The sequence below is a fragment of the Aythya ferina genome (assembly GCF_964211825.1).
Source record: "Aythya ferina genome assembly, chromosome: 2".
Lineage (NCBI taxonomy): Eukaryota > Metazoa > Chordata > Aves > Anseriformes > Anatidae > Aythya > Aythya ferina.
Genome location: NC_140297.1, coordinates 160383552 through 160401172, shown reverse-complemented (window position 1 = coordinate 160401172; position 17621 = coordinate 160383552). Strand labels below are relative to the sequence as shown.

The 17621-nt window shown below is 52.4% G+C and overlaps 5 pseudogenes across 5 annotated transcripts; all 5 read right to left on the bottom strand.

The window, feature by feature from the left end:
• LOC311431248 (feather keratin 1 pseudogene) lies at positions 1-306 on the bottom strand (annotated as a pseudogene). The gene has a single exon. The product of its transcript is annotated as a feather keratin 1 pseudogene (transcript).
• A 2834-nt stretch (positions 307-3140) lies between these two features.
• LOC311431222 (feather keratin 1 pseudogene) lies at positions 3141-3590 on the bottom strand (annotated as a pseudogene). The gene has a single exon. The product of its transcript is annotated as a feather keratin 1 pseudogene (transcript).
• Positions 3591-9248: 5658 nt separating this feature from the next.
• On the bottom strand, positions 9249-9964 carry LOC311431216 (feather keratin 1-like; annotated as a pseudogene). Its single transcript has 2 exons — positions 9852-9964; positions 9249-9660 (listed from the first exon to the last, which is right to left on the bottom strand). The product of its transcript is annotated as a feather keratin 1-like (transcript).
• Positions 9965-13617: 3653 nt separating this feature from the next.
• On the bottom strand, positions 13618-13923 carry LOC311431247 (feather keratin 1 pseudogene; annotated as a pseudogene). Its single transcript has one exon. The product of its transcript is annotated as a feather keratin 1 pseudogene (transcript).
• Positions 13924-16891: 2968 nt separating this feature from the next.
• On the bottom strand, positions 16892-17212 carry LOC311431236 (feather keratin 1 pseudogene; annotated as a pseudogene). The gene has a single exon. The product of its transcript is annotated as a feather keratin 1 pseudogene (transcript).
• Between the last annotated feature and the right edge of the window lie 409 nt (positions 17213-17621).

The following is a 17621-nucleotide window of genomic DNA, read 5'->3' as shown; positions in this document are numbered from 1 at the left end:
TTAGCAGGGGTAGCAGGCTCTTCCACCAGAGATGCAGCCCAGGCCTCCAAGGCCAAAGCCTCCGAAGCCGCCGGAGGAGATGGACACTCCCTGGGCGCTGAGGTTGCTGCCCACGGCAGCTGATGCGGAGGATCCAACGGCGGTGTTCTGGGGGAAGGAGCTGAGGATGGGTCCTGGCAGGGTGACCAGCACGGTAGGAGGCTGGATGACGACGTGGGAGGCCTCGCACTGCCTGACACAGGGCTCGTTGCAGCTGTTAGCCAGCGGGGTGGGTCCGCAGGGGCGGCAGATGTCGTAGCAGGACATGTCTGTGGTGTGGAGGGTCCCTGGAAGAGAGGGTGTTAGTAAGGCGGAGGGTGTTCTTTGCTTGAAGAGCTGTGCTGGGGGAGGCCAAAGGAGTGGAAAGGCCCAGAGTTGGGCTATGGAGAGCATGGTGGCTGGGAGGTGGAAGGGCTGCTGAGGCTGGGGAGAGAAGGTTTGTGGAGAGATGGGCAAGGTGTGTTGGGTGAAGGAGCGAGCAGAGTTCAGACTCACCTTGTTGGGTGCAGGGGAGAAGGCTTTGGCAGGAGTGTGTGAGGGTGAGAGGCGCAGGGCCGGCTTTTATGCTGATCCCCGAGTATCCATGAGGTGAGAGAGCCTTTGCGCATGACAGCATTTGCCGTGAGCTGTTCTTACATGCCACAACCCCTCAAGTAATGAGGTGGGGTGTGATCTCCCCACAATGTTCTGCCTCCATTTCTTCCTGTTGAGGATGTTGGAAGTGGCGGAACATTTCAAGTGAGAGTATTAAAGACTGAAGGATAGCATTTGAAGGTTCATGTAGGGGTGGATAGATGTTGCATTCAAGACATGGGAGAGGTGCGTTGTTGTCCATGAGGTCATAGTTTGGCACTCATGAGGTGTGGTCGTTGGCTTTGTTGTGATGAGGAGGTCCCCCTTGTTGGCATCCACAGTAGGTTGGCCAGTGCTTCTCAGGTATGCTGGGCATGATGCGCTACCACTTGCATCACATTCAGTCCCTCCGTGCCTTCATCCCAACTCAGCAGCCTGCGTTTAGCCCTTGTCTTTCCCGTTTGGTGTGCTACATTGGTGGCATGGTGACCATCTTGCACGTAGAGGCTGTATGAGTGAGCAAGTGTATGGGAGCAAGACCTCTGTCTTGTCCCTGGGGCCGCAGTCCAAAGAGGCAGAGAAGAGGTGTTTGCATAGCAGGGTGTTGGAGTCGCAGGCCTGTCTCAGGGCTGACAAGACTAAGTGTGTTGGGAGCCCTGCCATGCTTCCTAAAGGGTTGTGTTGGCAACTCCATAATGCTCCCTTTTCTGTGGCCAGCACATTGAGAGCAAGGGCTTTGGCCTAATGCAGTTTGGTGGGAATCCCTTAGGCTGTCTGTTGAGGCCTGGTGGAGGCTGTGAGATTTGTGAGGGGCAGGGACAGACATGTGGGAGTGTCCAGAAGGTCTGGGCCCAAAAACTGGGGTATTCTTTGAGGTGAGTGTCAAGGGGGAATCCTATTTCTGTGCATGGTTTTCAGTGTTGACACATACAATGTGGATTTTTCAGAGGGGAGCTGGAGGTGTGCATGCTGCTTGTGGCTGTGGACCTGAGGCCCCAGTGGTCGTGGTTGCATTCTGAGGAGTGGGGAATGGCAAGTGCAGCCCCTGATCTGCCAAGGTGACTGTTTTGAAGGGTTTCCCACTGCAGCTTGTTGACAAAGATGCTGGGGAGTCTGTGTGGCTGGTTATGCAGGAGTACGTGGGACTCAACAAGCTACACGTGCAAACACTGAATGTCCCAGGTGATATGTTTGCAATAGCAGTTTCAGTTATTTTTGAAAGGTCATGGTGACTGGGAGAGGTTCCTGAAAACTGGAAGAGACTCATCCCACTCTTTTGTTCAAGAGAAGTTGAAGGAGGAATTTCTGGGAAACTGCAGCCTGGTCAGCCTGACATCAGTCCCTGGGAAGGTTCTGAGGAAATCCTCCCTGAATGTATTCTCAAGTACGGAAACGTGATGGAGCGTAATCAGCATGGATTTTTAGAGAGCATATTCCATGTGTGCCTACACCGCATCTTCTACGTAGAAGTGACTGACGTCCTAGCTATATGTAGGACTCTGTGATAGTGTTTGTTGTGAAGGTGGAGGATCAGAGAGGCACAAACAACATCGGTTATTGGCTCGGCACTGGACAGTTTTAGGTCCCTTTGTAGATGGCTGAAACAGGCCCTTATCAAACATGGGGCAGCTGCTTAATTCATCTCACTGAGGCCTCCTCTGTAGTCCCCACTACCAAAATTTTTCCACGTAACAACAGCACAACAGGAGAAGTCTTGTGGCACTTTTCGACCTGATCTTGAACCATGTACTTAAACAGGGAGAAGAAGGAATCATCATAGAATCATAGACTGTCTCACCTTGGAAGGAACTTTAAGGATCATCTTACTCCAGCCCCCTGCCGTAGGAAGGGATGTCACCCACCATATTACGTTGGCCAAGGTCCCAACCAGGCTGGCCTTGAACACCACCGGAGCTGGGGTAACCACAACTTACCTGTACCATTGCCTCACCACCCTCACAGTGAAGATTTTCCTCCTAATATCTAGTCTAAATCTATCCTTTTTCAGTTGAAGACCATTACCCCTTCTCCTATCATTATCTACACGAGTAAAGAGACATTCTCCATCCTTTGTGAAGACCCCTTTAACTACTGAAAGGCCTCAAGGAAGCCTCCGCAGAGCCTTCACTTCTCCAGGCTGAACATCCCCAGCTCTCTGAGCCTTCTTTCATAGGAAAGCTGGTCAAAGTAGAGCCTCACGAGGACAGAAAAGAGGCGGGCAATCAACTCCCTCACTATGCTGGTTACTGCTCTGTTGATGCAGCACTGCATGCAGTTGGCCTTCTGGGCTGCAGTCGTGCATTGCTGGATCCTGTAGAGCCTTTCATCCAGCAGAACAACCCAAGTCCTTCTCTGCAGGTTGCTCTCATTGAGTTCTTCTCCCAGTCTGTACTCCTGTCTGGGATTGCCCTGACCCACGTTCCGTACATGGACTTGTTGAACCTCACGTGGTTCACATGGGCCTGCTTCTCCAGCCTGTCTAGGTTCCTTTGGATGAAGAGCATTGGGTGAAGAAAGGAGTGTCAGGCTGGCATGCATAAGAACTTTATTAAGGAAGACTCATGAAAAGGAAGGTGCACAAGCAGCAGAGCATCCTCAGTCCATGAAGTTGGTTGCAGGGCATTGTTAGCTGCTGTCAGGGGTGTTGGCGTGGGTCCTTAGCAGGGGTAGCAGGCTCTTCTGCCAGAGAAGCAGCCCAGGCCTCCGAAGCCAAAGCCTCCAAGGCCAAAGCCTCCAAAGCCACCGGAGGAGACGGGCACTCCCTGGGCGCTGAGGTTGCTGCCCACGGCAGCTGATGCGGAGGATCCAACGGCGGTGTTCTGGGGGAAGGAGCTGAGGATGGGTCCTGGCAGGGTGACCACCACGGTGGAGGGCTGGATGGCAACGTGGGAGTCCTCGCACTGCCTGACACAGGGCTCGTTGCAGCTGTTAGCCAGCGGGGTGGGTCCGCAGGGGCGGCAGATGTCGTAGCAGGACATGTCTGTGTTGTGGAGGGTGCCTGGAAGAGAGGGTGTTGGGAAGGTGGAGGGTGTTGTGGGCGTGAGGAGTGGTGGTGCAGGAGGCCAAGGGAGTGGGGAGGCCTGGGATTTTATGAGAGCATGGTAGTGGGGAGGTGGAAGGGCTGCTGAGGTTGGGGGCAGAGACTGTGTTGGGAGGCAGGTGAAGGAAGGGATCGGGGTTTAGACTCACCTTGTTGTTTGCAGGGGAGAAGGCGTGTGGTGGAGTGTGTGAGGGAGCGAGGTGCAGGGCCGGCTTTTATGCTGGTCCGTGAGTGCCTGCAGGGCGAGAGAGCCTCTGCGCATGACAACATTTGGCGTGAGCTGCTCTTCCATTGCAAAGCCTGGCAAGTAAAGAGGTGGGGTGTGGTGTCCTTCCCACAACTTGACCTTTTCATGTCCTCCTAGTGAGGACATGGTGTTAGATCCTGACGGCACCTTCAAAGTGAGAGAATTAGAGGCTGGAGCATTTCTCTGAAAGTTCCATGGGAGGGCAGGTAGATGATGTGGCCAAGGGCTGGCTGAGGTGCGGTGTCATGAGTGAGGTCTTTGCGTGGCATTCATGTGGTGTGGCCCAACCACACTGGGCTTTGTGGCTGTCAGCAAGTTATTGCAATGGACAGCATCGGGCATAGAATTGGGTGCTATGAAAAGAAGGAATGAGAGGTGAGTAGGTCCTACACTGGCCTTGGTTCCTGACACCATAGGCTTCCCCCCCTTTTCGTCCAAAGCTGAAGTTCCCAGAGAACACAAGGCTTGACGCTCGGCTTGATGGGATTTCTCGGGCTGAGTTGTGTGGTCTGTGAGCGGTCCTGAGGTTCATGAAAGGCAGAGGACAAGAGGGAGTGTGAGAAAGGGCCAGCTGGGAGCCATCATCTTTTGGGGGATGATATTTGGGATTTGTGTCAAGGAGGAAACCTATTTCTCTGGCCAGTGTGTAATTTTCTGAAAGATGATTTGGACATTTCGGTTGGAAACTGGAAGCATGCAAGCTAAACCTGCAAAGGGTGAGTGAACATCAAGGTCTTCCACTGGTTAGCCAAGGTGAGTGTTTCATGGCCTGGCTCTCAGGCGAGTAGTGCACATTGCCAGGAAGACGGAGAAGCTGTGCCACTGGATGTACTGAAGTGCACAGGACCTGTCAGGTTGCTCCTACAAATGCTGAGAGTCCTGGCAGATATCTTCAGAAGGCTACTTTCATCTTTCTTTGAAAGTTGATGGCAACTGGGTTCCTGAAGACTGGAAGAGGTTCATCCCACTGCGATGTTCAACAGATGCAGAAGAAAGGTGTGGGGAACTGCAGGCTGGTCACTTTGTGATCGGACACTGTGTACGATCGTGGTGCAAAAGAAAGCAGCTATAGGGTGTGCTAATGAGGGGAAATTGTTTCAGAAGGCTTGGGCAGAAGGGCTTTAGAATGATGAAGCTTGTGTTTGGTCACTTGTAAGTCTTGGGTGATGTATTTGAAGGTGTTGTGGCCCTTTTCAACCTATCCCGATGACCTCTAGAGCTTTGCCTTTGTGCTGAGGGAAGTGGGAAGAAGAAGGGAAGAGGAAGCACGTCAGGCCGGCGTGCTTGAGAACTTGAGGGTCAGCGACGACACAAAGATGCATCCACATCCACCAGAGTCTTGCAACATATGTGTGGTGTCCGTGTGAGGGACAGCTCAGTGAAATAATACTGGCCTCTATAGAGACCCCAGAGGGACACCACTCCTCCCCGGTCCCCACCTGGCCACCGAGCTGTTGAGCGCAACTCTTGGAATGTGACTGTGCAGTCAATTCCTTATCTGCTGAGTGGCCCATCATGTCTTTCCATTTTAGTGCCCAGGAGATATGTAAGAGCATTGTCCAAATACTTCTTGAACACCAAGAGGCTTGGGCCCTGATGGCCACTTGAGCCCTGCTTTTTGTTCTTTTTGTCGCGTGAATTTGGAAAAGCGCTGGGAGAAGAAATAATGAAGAGGCATCTCAGGATTTGGGATGCAGATTCATTTTATTGAGGAAAACATGAAACAGAGGGAAAGTCATGTGGGAGATGCACATTCTGAGGTGGCTGGAGGGTGACCACTAACCTATGTCCTTGCATACAGTAGATTTTCCCAGAGCCCTCAGGTCTCCCTACCCCCTGGTGGGAGCAGCCCCTGAAGGTTTCCGGAGGGATTGTGCTAGTGAGCAAGGCATTGCAGCCGTAGGTAGTGGCCGTAGGTGGTGGTGCTATGGAAAGGAGAAAGAGGAAGAAAGAAGGAGGTATGTTGGCCATGTTTCCTGACAGCAAGGGCTGTCCAATACCTTGCTTGCTTGCTTTGTTGTGCCATGGAATGACGAGCTGTGGCTTGTCAGCTCGTACGCCATGGACAGCACGGAATTGGGTCCTCAGACCGAGAGCTGGCTGGCATGGTGTTGGAGGCTACTGTCAGGAATATTGGCATGGGACCTTAGCAGGGGTAGCAGGCTCTTCCACCAGAGATGCAGCCCAGGCCTCCAAGGCCAAAGCCTCCGAAGCCACCAGAGGAGATGGGCACTCCCTGGGAACTGAGGTTGCTGCCCACGGCAGCTGATGCGGAGGATCCAACGGCGGTGTTCTGGGGGAAGGAGCTGAGGATGGGTCCTGGCAGGGTGACCAGCACGGTAGGAGGCTGGATGACGACGTGGGAGGCCTCGCACTGCCTGACACAGGGCTCGTTGCAGCTGTTAGCCAGCGGGGTGGGTCCGCAGGGGCGGCAGATGTCGTAGCAGGACATGTCTGTGGTGTGGAGGGTCCCTGGAAGAGAGGGTGTTAGTAAGGCGGAGGGTGTTCTTTGCTTGAAGAGCTGTGCTGGGGGAGGCCAAAGGAGTGGAAAGGCCCAGAGTTGGGCTATGGAGAGCATGGTGGCTGGGAGGTGGAAGGGCTGCTGAGGCTGGGGAGAGAAGGTTTGTGGAGAGATGGGCAAGGTGTGTTGGGTGAAGGAGCGGAGCAGAGTTCAGACTCACCTTGTTGGGTGCAGGGGAGAAGGCTTCGGCAGGAGTGTGTGAGGGTGAGAGGCGCAGGGCCGGCTTTTATGCTGATCCCCGAGTATCCATGAGGTGAGAGAGCCTTTGCGCATGACAGCATTTGCCGTGAGCTGTTCTTACATGCCACAACCCCTCAAGTAATGAGGTGGGGTGTGATCTCCCCACAATGTTCTGCCTCCATTTCTTCCTGTTGAGGATGTTGGAAGTGGCGGAACATTTCAAGTGAGAGTATTAAAGACTGAAGGATAGCATTTGAAGGTTCATGTAGGGGTGGATAGATGTTGCATTCAAGACATGGGAGAGGTGCGTTGTTGTCCATGAGGTCATAGTTTGGCACTCACGAGGTGTGGTCGTTGGCTTTGTTGTGATGAGGAGGTCCCCCTTGTTGGCATCCACAGTAGGTTGGCCAGTGCTTCTCAGGTATGCTGGGCATGATGCGCTACCACTTGCATCACATTCAGTCCCTCCGTGCCTTCATCCCAACTCATCAGCCTGCGTTTAGCCCTTGTCTTTCCCGTTGGGTGTGCTGCATTGGTGTCTTGGTGACCATCTTGCACGTAGAGGCTGTATGAGTGAGCAAGTGTATGGGAGCAAGACCCCTGTCTTGTCCCTGGGGCCGCAGTCCAAAGAGGCAGAGAAGAGGTGTTTGCATAGCAGGGTGTTGGAGTCGCGGGTCTGTCTCAGGGCTGACAAGACTAAGTGTGTTGGGAGCCCTGCCATGCTTCCTAAAGGGTTGTGTTGGCAACTCCATAATGCTCCCTTTTCTGTGGCCAGCACATTGAGAGCAAGGGCTTTGGCCTAATGCAGTTTGGTGGGAATCCCTTAGGCTGTCTGTTGAGGCCTGGTGGAGACTGTGAGATTTGTGAGGGGCAGGGACAGACATGTGGGAGTGTCCAGAAGGTCTGGGCCCAAAGTGCTGGGGTGTTCTTTGAGGTGAGTGTCAAGGGGGAATCCTATTTCTGTGCATGGTTTTCAGTGTTGACACATACAATGTGGACGTTTCAGAGGGGAGCTGGAGGTGTGCATGCTGCTTGTGGCTGTGGACCTGAGGCCCCAGTGGTCATGGTTGCATTCTGAGGAGTGGGGAATGGCAAGTGCAGCCCCTGATCTGCCAAGGTGACTGTTTTGAAGGGTTTCCCACTGCAGCTTGTTGACAAAGATGCTGGGGAGTCTGTGTGGCTGGTTATGCAGGAGTACGTGGGACTCAACAAGCTACACGTGCAAACACTGAATGTCCCAGGTGATATGTTTGCAATAGCAGTTTCAGTTATTTTTGAAAGGTCATGGTGACTGGGAGAGGTTCCTGAAAACTGGAAGAGACTCATCCCACTCTTTTGTTCAAGAGAAGTTGAAGGAGGAATTTCTGGGAAACTGCAGCCTGGTCAGCCTGACATCAGTCCCTGGGAAGGTTCTGAGGAAATCCTCCCTGAATGTATTCTCAAGTACGGAAACGTGATGGAGCGTAATCAGCATGGATTTTTAGAGAGCATATTCCATGTGTGCCTACACCGCATCTTCTACGTAGAAGTGACTGACGTCCTAGCTATATGTAGGACTCTGTGATAGTGTTTGTTGTGAAGGTGGAGGATCAGAGAGGCACAAACAACATCGGTTATTGGCTCGGCACTGGACAGTTTTAGGTCCCTTTGTAGATGGCTGAAACAGGCCCTTATCAAACATGGGGCAGCTGCTTAATTCATCTCACTGAGGCCTCCTCTGTAGTCCCCACTACCAAAATTTTTCCACGTAACAACAGCACAACAGGAGAGGTCTTGTGGCACTTTTCGACCTGATCTTGAACCATGTACTTAAACAGGGAGAAGAAGGAATCATCATAGAGTCACAGAGTGTCTCACCTTGGAAGGAACTTTAAGGATCATCTTACTCCAGCCCCCTGCCGTAGGAAGGGATGTCACCCACCATATTACGTTGGCCAAGGTCCCAACCAGGCTGGCCTTGAACACCACCGGAGCTGGGGTAACCACAACTTACCTGTACCATTGCCTCACCACCCTCACAGTGAAGATTTTCCTCCTAATATCTAGTCTAAATCTATCCTTTTTCAGTTGAAGACCATTACCCCTTCTCCTATCATTATCTACACGAGTAAAGAGACATTCTCCATCCTTTGTGAAGACCCCTTTAACTACTGAAAGGCCTCAAGGAAGCCTCCGCAGAGCCTTCACTTCTCCAGGCTGAACATCCCCAGCTCTCTGAGCCTTCTTTCATAGGAAAGCTGGTCAAAGTAGAGCCTCATGAGGACAGAAAAGAGGGGGGCAATCAGCTCCCTCACTATGCTGGTTACTGCTCTGTTGATGCAGCACTGCATGCAGTTGGCCTTGTGGGCTGCAGGCGTGCACTGCTGGATATTGTAGAGCCTTTCATCCAGCAGAACAACCCAAGTCCTTCTCTGCAGGTTGCTCTCATTGAGTTCTTCTCCCAGTCTGTACTCCTGTCTGGGATTGCCCTGACCCACGTTCAGTACATGGACTTGTTGAACCTCACGTGGTTCACATGGGCCTGCTTCTCCAGCCTGTCTAGGTTCCTTTGGATGAAGAGCATTGGGTGAAGAAAGGAGGAGTGTCAGGCTGGCATGCATAAGATCTTTATTAAGGAAGACTCATGAAAAGGAAGGTGCACAAGCAGCAGAGCATCCTCAGTCCATGAAGTTGGTTGCAGGGCATTGTTAGCTGCTGTCAGGGGTGTTGGCGTGGGTCCTTAGCAGGGGTAGCAGGCTCTTCTGCCAGAGAAGCAGCCCAGGCCTCCGAAGCCAAAGCCTCCAAGGCCAAAGCCTCCAAAGCCACCGGAGGAGACGGGCACTCCCTGGGCGCTGAGGTTGCTGCCCACGGCAGCTGATGCGGAGGATCCAACGGCGGTGTTCTGGGGGAAGGAGCTGAGGATGGGTCCTGGCAGGGTGACCACCACGGTGGAAGGCTGGATGGCGACGTGGGAGTCCTCGCACTGCCTGACACAGGGCTCGTTGCAGCTGTTAGCCAGCGGGGTGGGTCCGCAGGGGCGGCAGATGTCGTAGCAGGACATGTCTGTGTTGTGGAGGGTGCCTGGAAGAGAGGGTGTTGGGAAGGTGGAGGGTGTTGTGGGCGTGAGGAGTGGTGGTGCAGGAGGCCAAGGGAGTGGGAAGGCCTGGGATTTTATGAGAGCATGGTAGTGGGGAGGTGGAAGGGCTGCTGAGGTTGGGGGCAGAGACTGTGTTGGGAGGTAGGTGAAGGAAGGGATCAGGGTTTAGACTCACCTTGTTGTTTGCAGGGGAGAAGGCGTCTGGTGGAGTGTGTGAGGGAGCGAGGCGCAGGGCCGGCTTTTATGCTGGTCCGTGAGTGCCTGCAGGGCAAGAGAGCCTCTGCGCATGAAAAGATTTGGCGTGAGCTGCTCTTCCATTCCAAAGCCTGGCAAGTAAAGAGGTGGGGTGTGGTGTCCTTCCCACAACTTGACCTTTTCATGTCCTCCTAGTGAGGACATGGTGTTAGATCCTGACGGCACCTTCAAAGTGAGAGAATTAGAGGCTGGAGCATTTCTCTGAAAGGTGCATGGGAGGGCAGGTAGATGATGTGGCCAAGGGCTGGCTGAGGTGCGGTGTCATGAGTGAGGTCTTTGCGTGGCATTCATGTGGTGTGGCCCAGCCACACTGGGCTTTGTGGCTGTCAGCAAGTTATTGCAATGGACAGCATCGGGCATAGAATTGGGTGCTATGAAAAGAAGGAATGAGAGGTGAGTAGGTCCTACACTGGCCTTGGTTCCTGACACCATAGGCTTCCCCCCCTTTTTGTCCAAAGCTGAAGTTCCCAGAGAACACAAGGCTTGACGCTTGGCTTGATGGGATTTCTCGGGCTGAGTTGTGTGGTCTGTGAGTGGTCCTGAGGTTCATGAAAGGCAGAGGACAAGAGGGAGTGTGAGAAAGGGCCAGGTGGGAGCTATCTTGTTATTGGGGATGATTTTGGGATTTGCGTCAAGGGGAAAACCTATTTCTCTGCCCAGCATTTCATTTTGTGAAAGATGGTTTGGAAATTTCAGACAAACCTGGAAGTATATGTTCTTGTTATAAATGGCTCAGTCTTCAAAATAGGACTATAAACAAAGTTTACAATTTATTAAAGGAATAGAGCTACGCAAACAGCTCTGGGTGTGCCGGGAGTCTCTGCTCCACCAAGACCCATGCCAGTTACATCAAGCAGATGATTTTTTTGCTCCAAGGCTAACACATATTCATTACTACTTCTAGAAAAAAACGGGGTTATTAATTAGTTTCCGGAATCCAAACCCTCCAACTGGAGCATGCGTATCAGTCTCCGGTGGTCCCTCTGAGGTCTCTGGGTGTCTCTCATGCTGAAGGCTCATAGTCTTCCTCCCAGGCTTTTGTTTTCTTGTCCTTCTCCTTTGTCCAACTTGGCTGTATGTCAGAGACTTGTGCAGCATTCCCTGCAAGCTTTGTTTTTTAGTCGTCCCTCAGCTTTCCCCTTCTTCTTAATCTCCTGGCCAGATAACAGCAGACTTGCATAGTGTCCCATGCAATAGTCATAATAGTTAGCACTTATTCTGAAACCCCCCCAGATATCAGAGACTTCAAGGAGAAGCCCACAAATAGATTTCCCTTCAAACATCTATTGACAGGAATTGCTAAAACATTCCTTTGCAAGATACAAGAACTATATACATTAACCACTCTGTTTTTCTTAGACGTGTGGTTATACAAGGGTATGTAAGGCAGAAGGTCACATTCAGCATACCATGCGGCCCTAGCATTGTTCCATATTGACACGAATCAGATGAACACATTTCACAATCTGCAACTCAGAAGACGGGGTGGATATCAAGGCCTTCCATTGCTAGGCAAGGTGAGTGTTTCGCAGGCTGTCTCTCAGGTGAGTAGTGCATGTTGCTGAGGAAGATGGAGAAGCTGTGCCACGGGATGTTCTGAAGTGCATAGGACCTGTAATGTGGCACCCAAAAATGCTGAGAGTGCTGGCTGATATCTTCAGAAGGTTACTTTCATCTTTCTTTGAAAGTTGATGGCAACTGGGTTCCTGAAGACTGGAAGAGGTTCATCCCACTGTGATGTTCAACAAGCTGGAGAAGGAAGGTCTGGGACTCTGCAGGCTGTTCGGTCTGTCATGCATCACTGGGAAGGTTCTGAAAGAAATTCTCCTGGAAAGCACACCACAAGCACATGAATGATAAGAAAGAGATGGGGAGTAGTCAGCATGGATCTACAAAGAGCAGATCATACTGGAGCCTTCTCAGTGTCTTCTTCATGGAAGTGACCTGCTGGGTGCACAAGGGGACAGCAACAGCTGTTGCTTACCTTACCTTTCGGAAAGGCTTTGATGCTTGCTCCCGTGACACGCTTGCAGAGAAGCTGACAAGTACGGGTTACACAAACAAACAAACAGTGGGGTGGTCTGAAAAGTGGCTGCATGCCACTGCACATGGTCCTGGAGAGCCTCCTGACCGTCCTTGACCAAAGCTGTTGCCCTACCTGGTGTCAAGAGGTTCCTTCCTGACTACATCATTCTGGGATAGTGTTTGTTGTGACAGTGTAGGATCATAGTAGAGAAGAAAGCAGTGGTAGTTTGTGCTAAAGAGGGGAAATTGTTTCAGAAGGCACGGGGAGAAGAGCCTTAGCATGATGAAGCTTCTGTTTGGGCACTTGTAGGTTTTGGGTGATGTATTTTACGGTGTTGTGGTTCTTTTTGACGTACGCCAATGACCTCTTGATCTTTGGTTTGTACTGTGGGAAGTGGGAAGATGAAGAGAAGAGGAGTTGCGTCAGGCTGGCAGGTTGAGGCTTTTATTGAGGAAAGTGCATGGAAAGGAAGGAGCATCAAGTGGAACAGCCCCTGGGGGCTTGGATGCAGGTAGGGTGACCAAAATCTCATCCTTGTGTGCAGCAGACTTTCCCGGAGCACGGAGAACTTCATGCCCTATGATGGAAGCAGCGGAGAGGGAGTCGATCCCTGGTGGTGTTTGGCTCGTGAGCACATCGTAGCAGCAGAGAGAACTGGACATAGGAGACAGTGCAAGCCAAGGAAAGAAGTGGGAGAATGCTAGAATGTAAGTGGGCCATGTGTCCAAGAATCGCAGAATAGCCCACGTCCTTGCTTCTCTGGTTCATGCCTTGAAAGAAATAGCTGTGGTTGTGGAGCTAATGAGCCAGTGGGTCAGTGACAACGCAAAGTTGCATCCACAATGCATGAGGAGTCTTGTACCATATGTGAGGTGTTTGTGTGACAGAAGTGTTAAATAATACAGGCCTTAAGAGAGACCCTAAAGGGACACCATGCCTCCCTTGTCTCCAGCTGGGCACCAAGCTCTTGAGCGCAACTCTTGGAATGTGATCATGCAGCCAGTTAAGGATCTGCCGAGTGGCCCATCATGTCTTTCCACTTCAGCAGGAAGGAGCTATGTAAGAGCGTTTTCCAAACGCTATTTGTATACCACCAGGCTTGGGCCCTGATGGCCACTTGAGCCCTGCTTTTTTTTTCTTTCTGTCGGGTGAAGTTGGAAGAGCGTTGGGAGAAGAAAGGAAGACAAGGCTTTCAGGATATGGGATGCAGATTGATTTTATTGAGGAAAACATGAAACAGAGGGTACGTCAAGTGGAAGGTGCACATTCTGAGGTGCCTGGAGGGTGACTACCAGCCAATGTCCTTGAGTAGAGCAGATTTTCCCAGAGCGCTTAGGTCTCCCTACCCCATGGTGGGAGTAGCCCCTGAAGGTTTCCGGAGGGATTGTGCTAGTGAGCAAGGCATTGCAGCCGTAAGTAGTGGCCGTAGGTGGTGGTTCTATGGAAAGGAGAAAGAAGAAGAAAGAAGGAGATATGTTGGCCATGTTTCCTGACAGCAAGGGCTGTCCAATACCTTGCTTGCTTGCTTTGTTGTGCCATGGAATGATGAGCTGTGGCTTGTCAGCTCGTATTCCATGGACAGCACGGAACTGGGTCCTCAGACCGAGAGCTGGCTGGCATAGTGTTGGAGGCTACTGTCAGGAATATTGGCATGGGACCCTTAGCAGGGGTAGCAGGCTCTTCCACCAGAGATGCAGCCCAGGCCTCCCAGGCCAAAGCCTCCGAAGCCACCAGAGGAGATGGGCACTCCCTGGGCGCTGAGGTTGCTGCCCACGGCAGCTGATGCGGAGGATCCAACGGCGGTGTTCTGGGGGAAGGAGCTGAGGATGGGTCCTGGCAGGGTGACCAGCACGGTAGGAGGCTGGATGACGACGTGGGAGGCCTCGCACTGCCTGACACAGGGCTCGTTGCAGCTGTTAGCCAGCGGGGTGGGTCCGCAGGGGCGGCAGATGTCGTAGCAGGACATGTCTGTGTTGTGGAGGGTCCCTGGAAGAGAGGGTGTTAGTAAGGCGGAGGGTGTTCTTTGCTTGAAGAGCTGTGCTGGGGGAGTTCAAGGGAGTGGAAAGGCCCAGAGTGGGGCTATGGGGAGCCTGGTGGTTGGGAGGTGGAAGGGCTGCTGAGGTTGGGGAGAGAAGGTTTGTGGAGAGATGGGCCAGGTGCGGTGGGTGAAGGAGCGGAGCAGAGTTCAGACTCACCTTGTTGGGTGCAGGGGAGAAGGCTTCGGCAGGAGTGTGTGAGGGTGAGAGGCGCAGGGCCGGCTTTTATGCTGGTCCCCGAGTATCCATGAGGTGAGAGAGCCTTTGCGCATGACAGTATTTGGCGTGAGCCGCTCTTACATGCCACAACCCCTCAAGTAATGAGGTGGGGTGTGATCTCCCCACAATGTTCTGCATCCATTTCTTCCTGTTGAGGATATTGGAAGTGGCAGAACATTTCAAGTGAGAGTATTAAAGACTGAAGGATAGCATTTGAAGGCTCATGCAGGGGTGGATAAATGTTGCATTCAAAAAATGGGAGAGGTGCATTGTTGTCCGTGAGGTCATAGTTTGGCAGTCATGAGGTGTAGTCGTTTGCTTTGTTGTGAGGAGGAGGCCCCCCTTGTTGGCATCCACAGTAGGTTGGCCAGTGCTTCTCAGGTATGCTGGGCGTGATGCGCTACCACTTGCATCACATTCACTCCCTCCGTGCCTTCATCCCAACTCATCAGCCTGCGTTTAGCCCTTGTCTTTCCCGTTGGGTGTGCTTCATTGGTGGCTTGGTGACCATCTTGCACGTAGAGTCTGTATGTGGGAGCACGTGTATGGGAGCAAGACCCCTGTCTTGTCCCTGGGGCCGCAGTCCAAAGAGGCAGAGAAGAGGTGTTTGCATAGCAGGGTGTTGTAGTCGCAGGCCTGTCTCAGGGCTGACAAGACTAAGTGTGTTGGGAGCCCTGTTATGCTTCCTAAAGGGTTGCATTGGCACCTCCATTGAGCTCCCTTTTCTATGGCCAGCACGTTGACAGCAAGGGCTTTGGCCTAATGCAGTCTCGTGGGAATCCCTTGGACTGTCTGTTGAGGCCTGGGAGAGGCTGTGAGATTTGTGAGGGGCAGGCACAGACATGTGGGAGTGTCCAGAAGGTCTGGGGCCAAAGTGCTGGGGTGTTCTTTGAGGTGAGTATCAAGGGGGAATGCAATTTCTGTGCGTGGTTTTCATTGTTGACACATACAATGTGGACGTTTCAGAGGGGAGCTGGAGGTGTGCATGCTGCTTGTGGCTGTGGACCTGAGGCCCCAGTGGTCGTGGTTGCATTCTGAGGAGTGGGCAATGGCAAGTGCAGCCCCTGATCTGCCAAGGTGACTGTTTTGAAGGGTTTCCCACTGCAGCTTGTTGACGAAGATGCTGGGGAGTCTGTGTGGCTGGTTATGCAGGAGTACGTGGGACCCAACAAGCTACACCTGCAAACACTGAATGCCCCAGGTGATATGTTTGCAATAGCAGTTTCAGTTATTTTTGAAAGGTCATGGTGAATGGGAGAGGTTCCTGAAAACTGGAAGAGACTCATCCCACTCTTTTGTTCAAGAAAAGTTGAAGGAGGAATTTCTGGGAAACTGCAGCCTGGTCAGCCTGATATCTGTCCCTGGGAAGGTTCTGAGGAAATCCTCCCTGAATGTATTCTCACGTACGGAAAAGTGATGGAGAGTAGTCAGCATGGATTTATAGAGAGCATATCCCCTGTGTGCCTGCACAGCTTCTTCTACGTAGAAGTGACTGACGTCCTACCTATATGTAGGACTCTGTGATAGTGTTTGTTGTGAAGGTGGAGGATCAGAGAGGCACAAACAACATCGGTTATTGGCTCGGCACTGGACAGTTTTAGGTCCCTTTGTAGATGGCTGAAACAGGCCCTTATCAAACATGGGGCAGCTGCTTAATTCATCTCACATAGGCCTCCTCTGTAGTCCCCACTACCAAAACTTTTCCATGTAACAACAGCACAACAGGAGAGGTCTTGTGGCACTTTTCGACCTGATCTTAAGCCATGTACTTAAACAGGGAGAAGAAGGAATCATCATAGAATCATAGACTGTCTCACCTTGGAAGGAACTTTAAGGATCATCTTACTCCAGCCCCCTGCCGTAGGAAGGGATGTCACCCACCATATTACGTTGGCCAAGGTCCCAACCAGGCTGGCCTTGAACACCACCGGAGCTGGGGTAACCACAACTTACCTGTACCATTGCCTCACCACCCTCACAGTGAAGATTTTCCTCCTAATATCTAGTCTAAATCTATCCTTTTTCAGTTGAAGACCATTACCCCTTCTCCTATCATTATCTACACGAGTAAAGAGACATTCTCCATCCTTTGTGAAGACCCCTTTAACTACTGAAAGGCCTCAAGGAAGCCTCCGCAGAGCCTTCACTTCTCCAGGCTGAACATCCCCAGCTCTCTGAGCCTTCTTTCATAGGAAAGCTGGTCAAAGTAGAGCCTCACGAGGACAGAAAAGAGGCGGGCAATCAACTCCCTCACTATGCTGGTTACTGCTCTGTTGATGCAGCACTGCATGCAGTTGGCCTTGTGGGCTGCAGGCGTGCACTGCTGGATACTGTAGAGCCTTTCATCCAGCAGAACAATCCAAGTCCTTCTCTGCAGGTTGCTCTCATTGAGTTCTTCTCCCAGTCTGTACTCCTGTCTGGGATTGCCCTGACCCACGTTCAGTACATGGACTTGTTGAACCTCACGTGGTTCACATGGGCCTGCTTCTCCAGCCTGTCTAGGTTCCTTTGGATGAAGAGCATTGGGTGAAGAAAGGAGGAGTGTCAGGCTGGCATGCATAAGAACTTTATTAAGGAAGACTCATGAAAAGGAAGGTGCACAAGCAGCAGAGCATCCTCAGTCCATGAAGTTGGTTGCAGGGCATTGTTAGCTGCTGTCAGGGGTGTTGGTGTGGGTCCTTAGCAGGGGTAGCAGGCTCTTCTGCCAGAGAAGCAGCCCAGGCCTCCGAAGCCAAAGCCTCCAAGGCCAAAGCCTCCAAAGCCACCGGAGGAGACGGGCACTCCCTGGGCGCTGAGGTTGCTGCCCACGGCAGCTGATGCGGAGGATCCAACGGCGGTGTTCTGGGGGAAGGAGCTGAGGATGGGTCCTGGCAGGGTGACCACGACGGTGGAGGGCTGGATGGCAACGTGGGAGTCCTCGCACTGCCTGACACAGGGCTCGTTGCAGCTGTTAGCCAGCGGGGTGGGTCCGCAGGGGCGGCAGATGTCGTAGCAGGACATGTCTGTGTTGTGGAGGGTGCCTGGAAGAGAGGGTGTTGGGAAGGTGGAGGGTGTTGTGGGCATGAGGAGTGGTGGTGCAGGAGGCCAAGGGAGTGGGGAGGCCTGGGATTTTACGAGAGCATGGTAGTGGGGAGGTGGAAGGGCTGCTGAGGTTGGGGGCAGAGACTGTGTTGGGAGGCAGGTGAAGGAAGGGATCGGGGTTTAGACTCACCTTGTTGTTTGCAGGGGAGAAGGCGTGTGGTGGAGTGTGTGAGGGAGCGAGGTGCAGGGCCGGCTTTTATGCTGGTCCGTGAGTGCCTGCAGGGCGAGAGAGCCTCTGCGCATGACAACATTTGGCGTGAGCTGCTCTTCCATTGCAAAGCCTGGCAAGTAAAGAGGTGGGGTGTGGTGTCCTTCCCACAACTTGACC